Source organism: Zeugodacus cucurbitae, unplaced genomic scaffold (assembly GCF_028554725.1).
Source record: "Zeugodacus cucurbitae isolate PBARC_wt_2022May unplaced genomic scaffold, idZeuCucr1.2 ctg00000098.1, whole genome shotgun sequence".
Classification (NCBI taxonomy): domain Eukaryota; kingdom Metazoa; phylum Arthropoda; class Insecta; order Diptera; family Tephritidae; genus Zeugodacus; species Zeugodacus cucurbitae.
In genome coordinates this window covers 45,001-52,374 of record NW_026530847.1, presented here as the reverse complement: position 1 = coordinate 52,374, position 7,374 = coordinate 45,001, and the positions used below count along the sequence as shown (strand labels likewise).

At 29.8% G+C, this 7,374-nt stretch overlaps 3 non-coding genes across 3 annotated transcripts in view; all 3 read left to right on the top strand.

The window, feature by feature from the left end:
- The first annotated feature begins 3,006 nt into the window (after window positions 1-3,006).
- On the top strand, window positions 3,007-4,996 carry LOC128923911 (small subunit ribosomal RNA). Its single transcript, XR_008472630.1, has one exon. It is a non-coding gene; the product is annotated as a small subunit ribosomal RNA (ribosomal RNA).
- A 509-nt stretch (window positions 4,997-5,505) lies between these two features.
- On the top strand, window positions 5,506-5,684 carry LOC128923919 (5.8S ribosomal RNA). The gene has a single exon (XR_008472637.1). It is a non-coding gene; the product is annotated as a 5.8S ribosomal RNA (ribosomal RNA).
- Window positions 5,685-6,137: 453 nt separating this feature from the next.
- Window positions 6,138-7,374, top strand: part of LOC128923914 (large subunit ribosomal RNA) — a 3,984-nt gene continuing 2,747 nt past the window's right edge. Inside the window, exon 1 of the ribosomal RNA XR_008472633.1 lies at window positions 6,138-7,374. This exon is cut by the window's right edge and continues 2,747 nt beyond it. This is a non-coding gene — a ribosomal RNA (large subunit ribosomal RNA).

Here is a 7,374-nt window from a genome sequence, read left to right as displayed (position 1 = left end):
GTCATCTTATTAGTGACGCGCAAAAAGGAATTCAGGAGATTCCTACTGTCCCTATTTGCGAAGAGCCGAAACCACATATAAAGAGCCAAAACGCCGAAAAAACGTATATTTGCATATAAAAAAAACTAAATTTGGTTAAACGGCGGGCATAAAAATGATTTTATTTACGTAGCCAAATGCATCGTCATCTTATTAGTGACGCGCAAAAAGGAATTCAGGAGATTCCTACTGTCCCTATTTGCGAAGAGCCGAAACCACATATAAAGAGCCAAAAGGCCGAAAAAACGTATATTTGCATATAAAAAAAACTAAATTTGGTTAAACGGCGGGCATAAAAATGATTTTATTTACGTAGCCAAATGCATCGTCATCTTATTAGTGACGCGCAAAAAGGAATTCAGGAGATTCCTACTGTCCCTATTTGCGAAGAGCCGAAACCACATATAAAGAGCCAAAACGCCGAAACCACGTATATTTGCATATAAAAAAAACTAAGTTTGGTTAAACGGCGGGCATAAAAATGATTTTATTTACGTAGCCAAATGCATCGTCATCTTATTAGTGACGCGCAAAAAGGAATTCAGGAGATTCCTACTGTCCCTATTTGCGAAGAGCCGAAACCCCATATAAAGAGCCAAAACGCCGAAACCACGTTCATACAAGTAAAAAAATTTCATATAAATACTAAATAATTTTCATATAGATACTAAGTTTATGAATTCATACAAGTAAATAATTTTCATATAAATACTAAATAATTTTCATATAGATACTTAATAAATTTCATATAAATACTAATTAATTTTCATATAGATACTAAGTTAATGAATTCATACAAGTTAAAAATTTTCATATAAATACTAAATAATTTTCATATAGATACTAAGTTTATGAATTCATACAAGTAAAAAATTTTCATATAAATACTAAATAATTTTCATATAGATACTAAGTTAATGAATTCATACAAGTTAAAAATTTTCATATAAATACTAAATAATTTTCATATAGATACTAAGTTTATGAATTCATACAAGTAAAAAATGTTCATATAAATACTAAATAATTTTCATATAGATACTAAGTTTATGAATTCATACAAGTAAAAAATTTTCATATAAATACTAAATAATTTTCATATAGATACTAAGTTTATGAATTCATACAAGTTAAAAATTTTCATATAAATACTAAATAATTTTCATATAGATACTAAGTTTATGAATTCATACAAGTAAAAAATTTTCATATAAATACTAAATAATTTTCATATAGATACTAAGTTTATGAATTCATACAAGTAAATAATTTTCATATAAATACTAAATAATTTTCATATAGATACTAAGTTAATGAATTCATACAAGTTAAAAATTTTCATATAAATACTAAATAATTTTCATATAGATACTAAGTTAATGAATTCATACAAGTTAAAAATTTTCATATAAATACTAAATAATTTTCATATAGATACTAAGTTAATGAATTCATACAAGTTAAAAATTTTCATATAAATACTAAATAATTTTCATATAGATACTAAGTTTATGAATTCATACAAGTAAATAATTTTCATATAAATACTAAATAATTTTCATATAGATACTAAGTTAATGAATTCATACAAGTTAAAAATTTTCATATAAATACTAAATAATTTTCATATAGATACTAAGTTAATGAATTCATACAAGTTAAAAATTTTCATATAAATACTAAATAATTTTCATATAGATACTAAGTTTATGAATTCATACAAGTAAAAAATTTTCATATAAATACTAAATAATTTTCATATAGATACTAAGTTTATGAATTCATACAAGTAAATAATTTTCATATAAATACTAAATAATTTTCATATAGATACTTAATAAATTTCATATAAATACTAATTAATTTTCATATAGATACTAATTTTCATATAAGTACTAAGTGTATGAATTCATACAACTAAATAATTTTCATATAAGTACAAAAAATTTAAAAAAAAAAATAAATGTTAAGCTATTTTTGATGTTGTAATATTTCTTATAAGCATAATGCTCATAGAAAATGATATAAATTACTTGTATATATATGAATTTAAAACTTTTATATGGTTAAAAAGATTTTCTCCATACGATTTCCGGTTGGTGAGGTGTACGTGGCAGAAAACATATATGTTGTATGAAACTTCAACATTAGTACTTGTATGAAAATTTTAATACTTGTATGAAATTGCATACTTAGTACTTATATGAAAATTATTTTCATATATTTATAAAAGTATTTAAGTGTAATATATAAATGAGAGCAAAAAAATTTATTCCTGGTTTGCTACAGTTGGTTTAAATAGAAATAATTTTGTTAATAATGAAATGTTATTAATTGAGATTATTCTTCTATACCTAACATAATGTAGTCGTTTTTTTTTTAATTTAACTTTTTTTGGGGTTTGTTCTTCTATTCACATAAAATATATGTGGGTAAAGAATAAAATTCAATAAAGTTAAATATTTATATTATTACGCTCGAATACTTTCATATCATATATGAAATAAAATGAAAAATAATTGAATTGAAATTATTAATTTCAAATCAAAAGAAAAACGTATATACTCTTAAAAAAAGATATATACACTATATGCATTGAAATAAAGTAAAATGTATAAAAAATGATATTATTTGAAAGTTTAACAAATACAAGAAGAAACATCGTCCTTACATTAATAATTATATTATATATGTATAGAGAACGAAAATTCTTTCTCACGATAAGATACACAGTCTCAAAGTCCGAATAAGACCGCAATAAATAATACAATAATATGAAATTTAAATGACATGAAGTAAATTATTTAATCCGACCATAGTAGAAGAAATTTCATAATTATTTATTGTCGCGATTTCGTTCTCCTTTGCATTGTGTATATGTCGTGTACTTAATTTTCAAATATTGAAAATATCATTATAAAAATTTATATAGTATAAAAAATATTATATAAATGAATAAAAAATATTATTCTGGTTGATCCTGCCAGTAGTTATATGCTTGTCTCAAAGATTAAGCCATGCATGTCTAAGTACAAACAAATTAAAAGTGAAACCGCAAAAGGCTCATTATATCAGTTATGGTTCCATAGATCGTTAACAGTTACTTGGATAACTGTGGTAATTCTAGAGCTAATACATGCAAAATAAACACGGACCTTTTGGAACGTGTGCTTTTATTAGGCTAAAACCAAGCGATCGTAAGATCGTTATATTGGTTGAACTCTAGATAACTTGCAGATCGTATGGTCTCGTACCGACGACAGATCTTTCAAATGTCTGCCCTATCAACTTTTGATGGTAGTATCTAGGACTACCATGGTTGCAACGGGTAACGGGGAATCAGGGTTCGATTCCGGAGAGGGAGCCTGAGAAACGGCTACCACATCTAAGGAAGGCAGCAGGCGCGTAAATTACCCACTCCCAGTTCGGGGAGGTAGTGACGAAAAATAACAATACAGGACTCATATCCGAGGCCCTGTAATTGGAATGAGTACACTTTAAATCCTTTAACAAGGACCTATTGGAGGGCAAGTCTGGTGCCAGCAGCCGCGGTAATTCCAGCTCCAATAGCGTATATTAAAGTTGTTGCGGTTAAAACGTTCGTAGTTGAATTTGTGCTTCATACGGGTAGTACAGCTATAATTGTGGTATGTACATTACCTTATGTATGCAAGCGTATTACCGGTGGAGTTCTTATATGTAATTAATACAATGTATTTTTTATATATTCCTCCTATTTAAACCTGCTTCAGTGCTCTTCATCGAGTGTTGTTGTGGGCCGGTACAATTACTTTGAACAAATTAGAGTGCTTAAAGCAGGCTCCAAATGCCTGAATATTTTGTGCATGGAATAATGAAATAAGACCTCTGTTCTACTTTCATTGGTTTTTAGATCAAGAGGTAATGATTAATAGAAGCAGTTTGGGGGCATTAGTATTACGACGCGAGAGGTGAAATTCTTGGACCGTCGTAAGACTAACTTAAGCGAAAGCATTTGCCAAAGATGTTTTCATTAATCAAGAACGAAAGTTAGAGGTTCGAAGGCGATCAGATACCGCCCTAGTTCTAACCATAAACGATGCCAGCTAGCAATTGGGTGTAGCTACTACTATGGCTCTCTCAGTCGCTTCCCGGGAAACCAAAGCTTTTGGGCTCCGGGGGAAGTATGGTTGCAAAGCTGAAACTTAAAGGAATTGACGGAAGGGCACCACCAGGAGTGGAGCCTGCGGCTTAATTTGACTCAACACGGGAAAACTTACCAGGTCCGAACATAAGCGTGTAAGACAGATTGATAGCTCTTTCTCGAATCTATGGGTGGTGGTGCATGGCCGTTCTTAGTTCGTGGAGTGATTTGTCTGGTTAATTCCGATAACGAACGAGACTCAAATATATTAAATAGATGCTTTCAGGATTATGGTGTTGAAGCTTATATAGCCTTCATTCATGAGTTCATCTTGAATGTGCAAGTGTTTGAATGTGTTTATATAAGTGGAGCCGTACCTGTTGGTTTGTCCCATTATAAGGACACTAGCTTCTTAAATGGACAAATTGCGTCTAGCAGTAACGAGATTGAGCAATAACAGGTCTGTGATGCCCTTAGATGTCCTGGGCTGCACGCGCGCTACAATGAAAGTATCAACGTGTATTTCCTAGACCGAGAGGTCCGGGTAAACCGCTGAACCACTTTCATGCTTGGGATTGTGAACTGAAACTGTTCACATGAACTTGGAATTCCCAGTAAGTGTGAGTCATTAACTCGCATTGATTACGTCCCTGCCCTTTGTACACACCGCCCGTCGCTACTACCGATTGAATTATTTAGTGAGGTCTCCGGACGTGATCACTGTGACGCCTTGTGTTTCACGGTTGTTTCGCAAAAGTTGACCGAACTTGATTATTTAGAGGAAGTAAAAGTCGTAACAAGGTTTCCGTAGGTGAACCTGCGGAAGGATCATTATTGTGTTCCTATCCGTAAATATTATAAAAAAACAAACAAACAAACAAACAAACAAACAAACAAAAAAAGAATAAAAAAGAAAAATTATTTTCTTTTTTTTCTTTTCATTCATTTATTTGAATGTTTTTCTTTTTTTTCTTTTTTTTTTTACTCCTTGTATTGTAGTATAATGAAAATTATATCGCATACATTGTATTTGAACGCAACAAACCTTTAAACATATATAGTTGTACTTATTATTTATAAAAATAATATAAATGATAAGTTAATTTGTTCTCATTAACGTGTAATTCCTTAAAAATATATAGAAATTAAATAAAATGTAATAAAAAAGGAATTACTGTTTTTGTTGGACTAAGACATGCGCAACTTGTAAATGTTTGGGTTGAAAATTACAATTTATTGAAAGATGTTTTAAAATAATTTATATATTATATACGAAAACGAAATGTTATTCTTTCAATAAATTAAAAACTCTTGACGTTAAATTAAAATAAACAAAAAATTATCACTCTAAGCGGTGGATCACTCGGCTCATGGGTCGATGAAGAACGCAGCTAACTGTGCGTCATCGTGTGAACTGCAGGACACATGAACATCGACATTTTGAACGCATATTGCAGTCCATGCTGTTATGTACTTTAATTAATTTTAAAGTGCTGCTTGGACTACATATGGTTGAGGGTTGTAAGACTATGCTAAATTAGTTGCTTATTCTTTTAGTCAATTAAAAGAATTTAAGCACATGGTATATTACTGGATTGTATTTTTCAATCCATAATATTAATAGCATAAAAAGAAATATAGAAAATATATTCTTGAACACCTCATATTTGAACGAAATTTTATAATAAATAAGAATCTTAGTATTCCCAAAAACAATAAAATTTCAATATTATTATTTCAAATAATATATACATTTAGAGGAACGTCTAGCATAAAATATTATTTTATTCTAGGATTGCCTTAAATGTAAAAAACCAAGAAAATAATATTGTTGTTATAATGAAGTAAGTAGTACGGGATGAAAAGATTGAATATTTATTATTAAGAAAATTATATTGGTGTTAAGAAATAATTATGTATGTTTCTTTAAAATAGCAAAAAGCTAAAATATAAAATAAATATAAATATTTTTATACAACCTCAACTCATATGGGACTACCCCCTGAATTTAAGCATATTAATGAGGGGAGGAAAAGAAACTAACAAGGATTTTCTTAGTAGCGGCGAGCGAAAAGAAAATAGTTCAGCACTAAGTCACTTTGTCTATATGGCAAATGTGAGATGCAGTGTATGGAATATCTTAATATCTAGTATGAGAAATTAACGATTTAAGTCCTTCTTAAATGAGGCCATTTACCCATAGAGGGTGCCAGGCCCGTATAACGTTAATGATTACTAGAAAGATATTTCCAAAGAGTCGTGTTGCTTGATAGTGCAGCACTAAGTGGGTGGTAAACTCCATCTAAAACTAAATATAACCATGAGACCGATAGTAAACAAGTACCGTGAGGGAAAGTTGAAAAGAACTCTGAATAGAGAGTTAAATAGTACGTGAAACTGCTTAGAGGTTAAGCCCGATGAACCTGAATATCCATTATGAAAAATTCATCATTATAACTGTGATATTTATAATATTATAGTAATAGTGTGCATTTTTTTCATATAAGGACATTGTAATCTATTAACATAATAAAATATTTATCAAAAGATCATTGGTGTTAAGTTTATTCAAATTAATTTGCTTTTAGCTTATTAACATAGAATAAATACTGATGATTTGATAAAGTGTTGATAGATTTTACATATATAATGCTTAAATTCTTTTGAATTTTACAATAATATTATTATCATTGATTTTAATATTAATTGTATGCATTTATATGATTAACAATGCGAAAGATTCAGGATACCTTCGGGACCCGTCTTGAAACACGGACCAAGGAGTCTAACATATGTGCAAGTCATTGGGTTATATTAAACCTAATGGCGAAATTAACTTAACTTTTATATAATGGGATTAATTTTTAGTGAAATATTTTACTATTAATTCAATCCCGGGGCGTTCCATATAGTTATGTATAATGATAATTTATTATTATTTATACCTCTAACTGGAGCGTACCTTGAGCATATATGCTGTGACCCGAAAGATGGTGAACTATACTTGATCAGGTTGAAGTCAGGGGAAACCCTGATGGAAGACCGAAACAGTTCTGACGTGCAAATCGATTGTCAGAATTGAGTATAGGGGCGAAAGACCAATCGAACCATCTAGTAGCTGGTTCCCTCCGAAGTTTCCCTCAGGATAGCTGGTGCATTTAAATATTATGTAAAATAATCTTATCTGGTAAAGCGAATGATTAGAGGCCTTA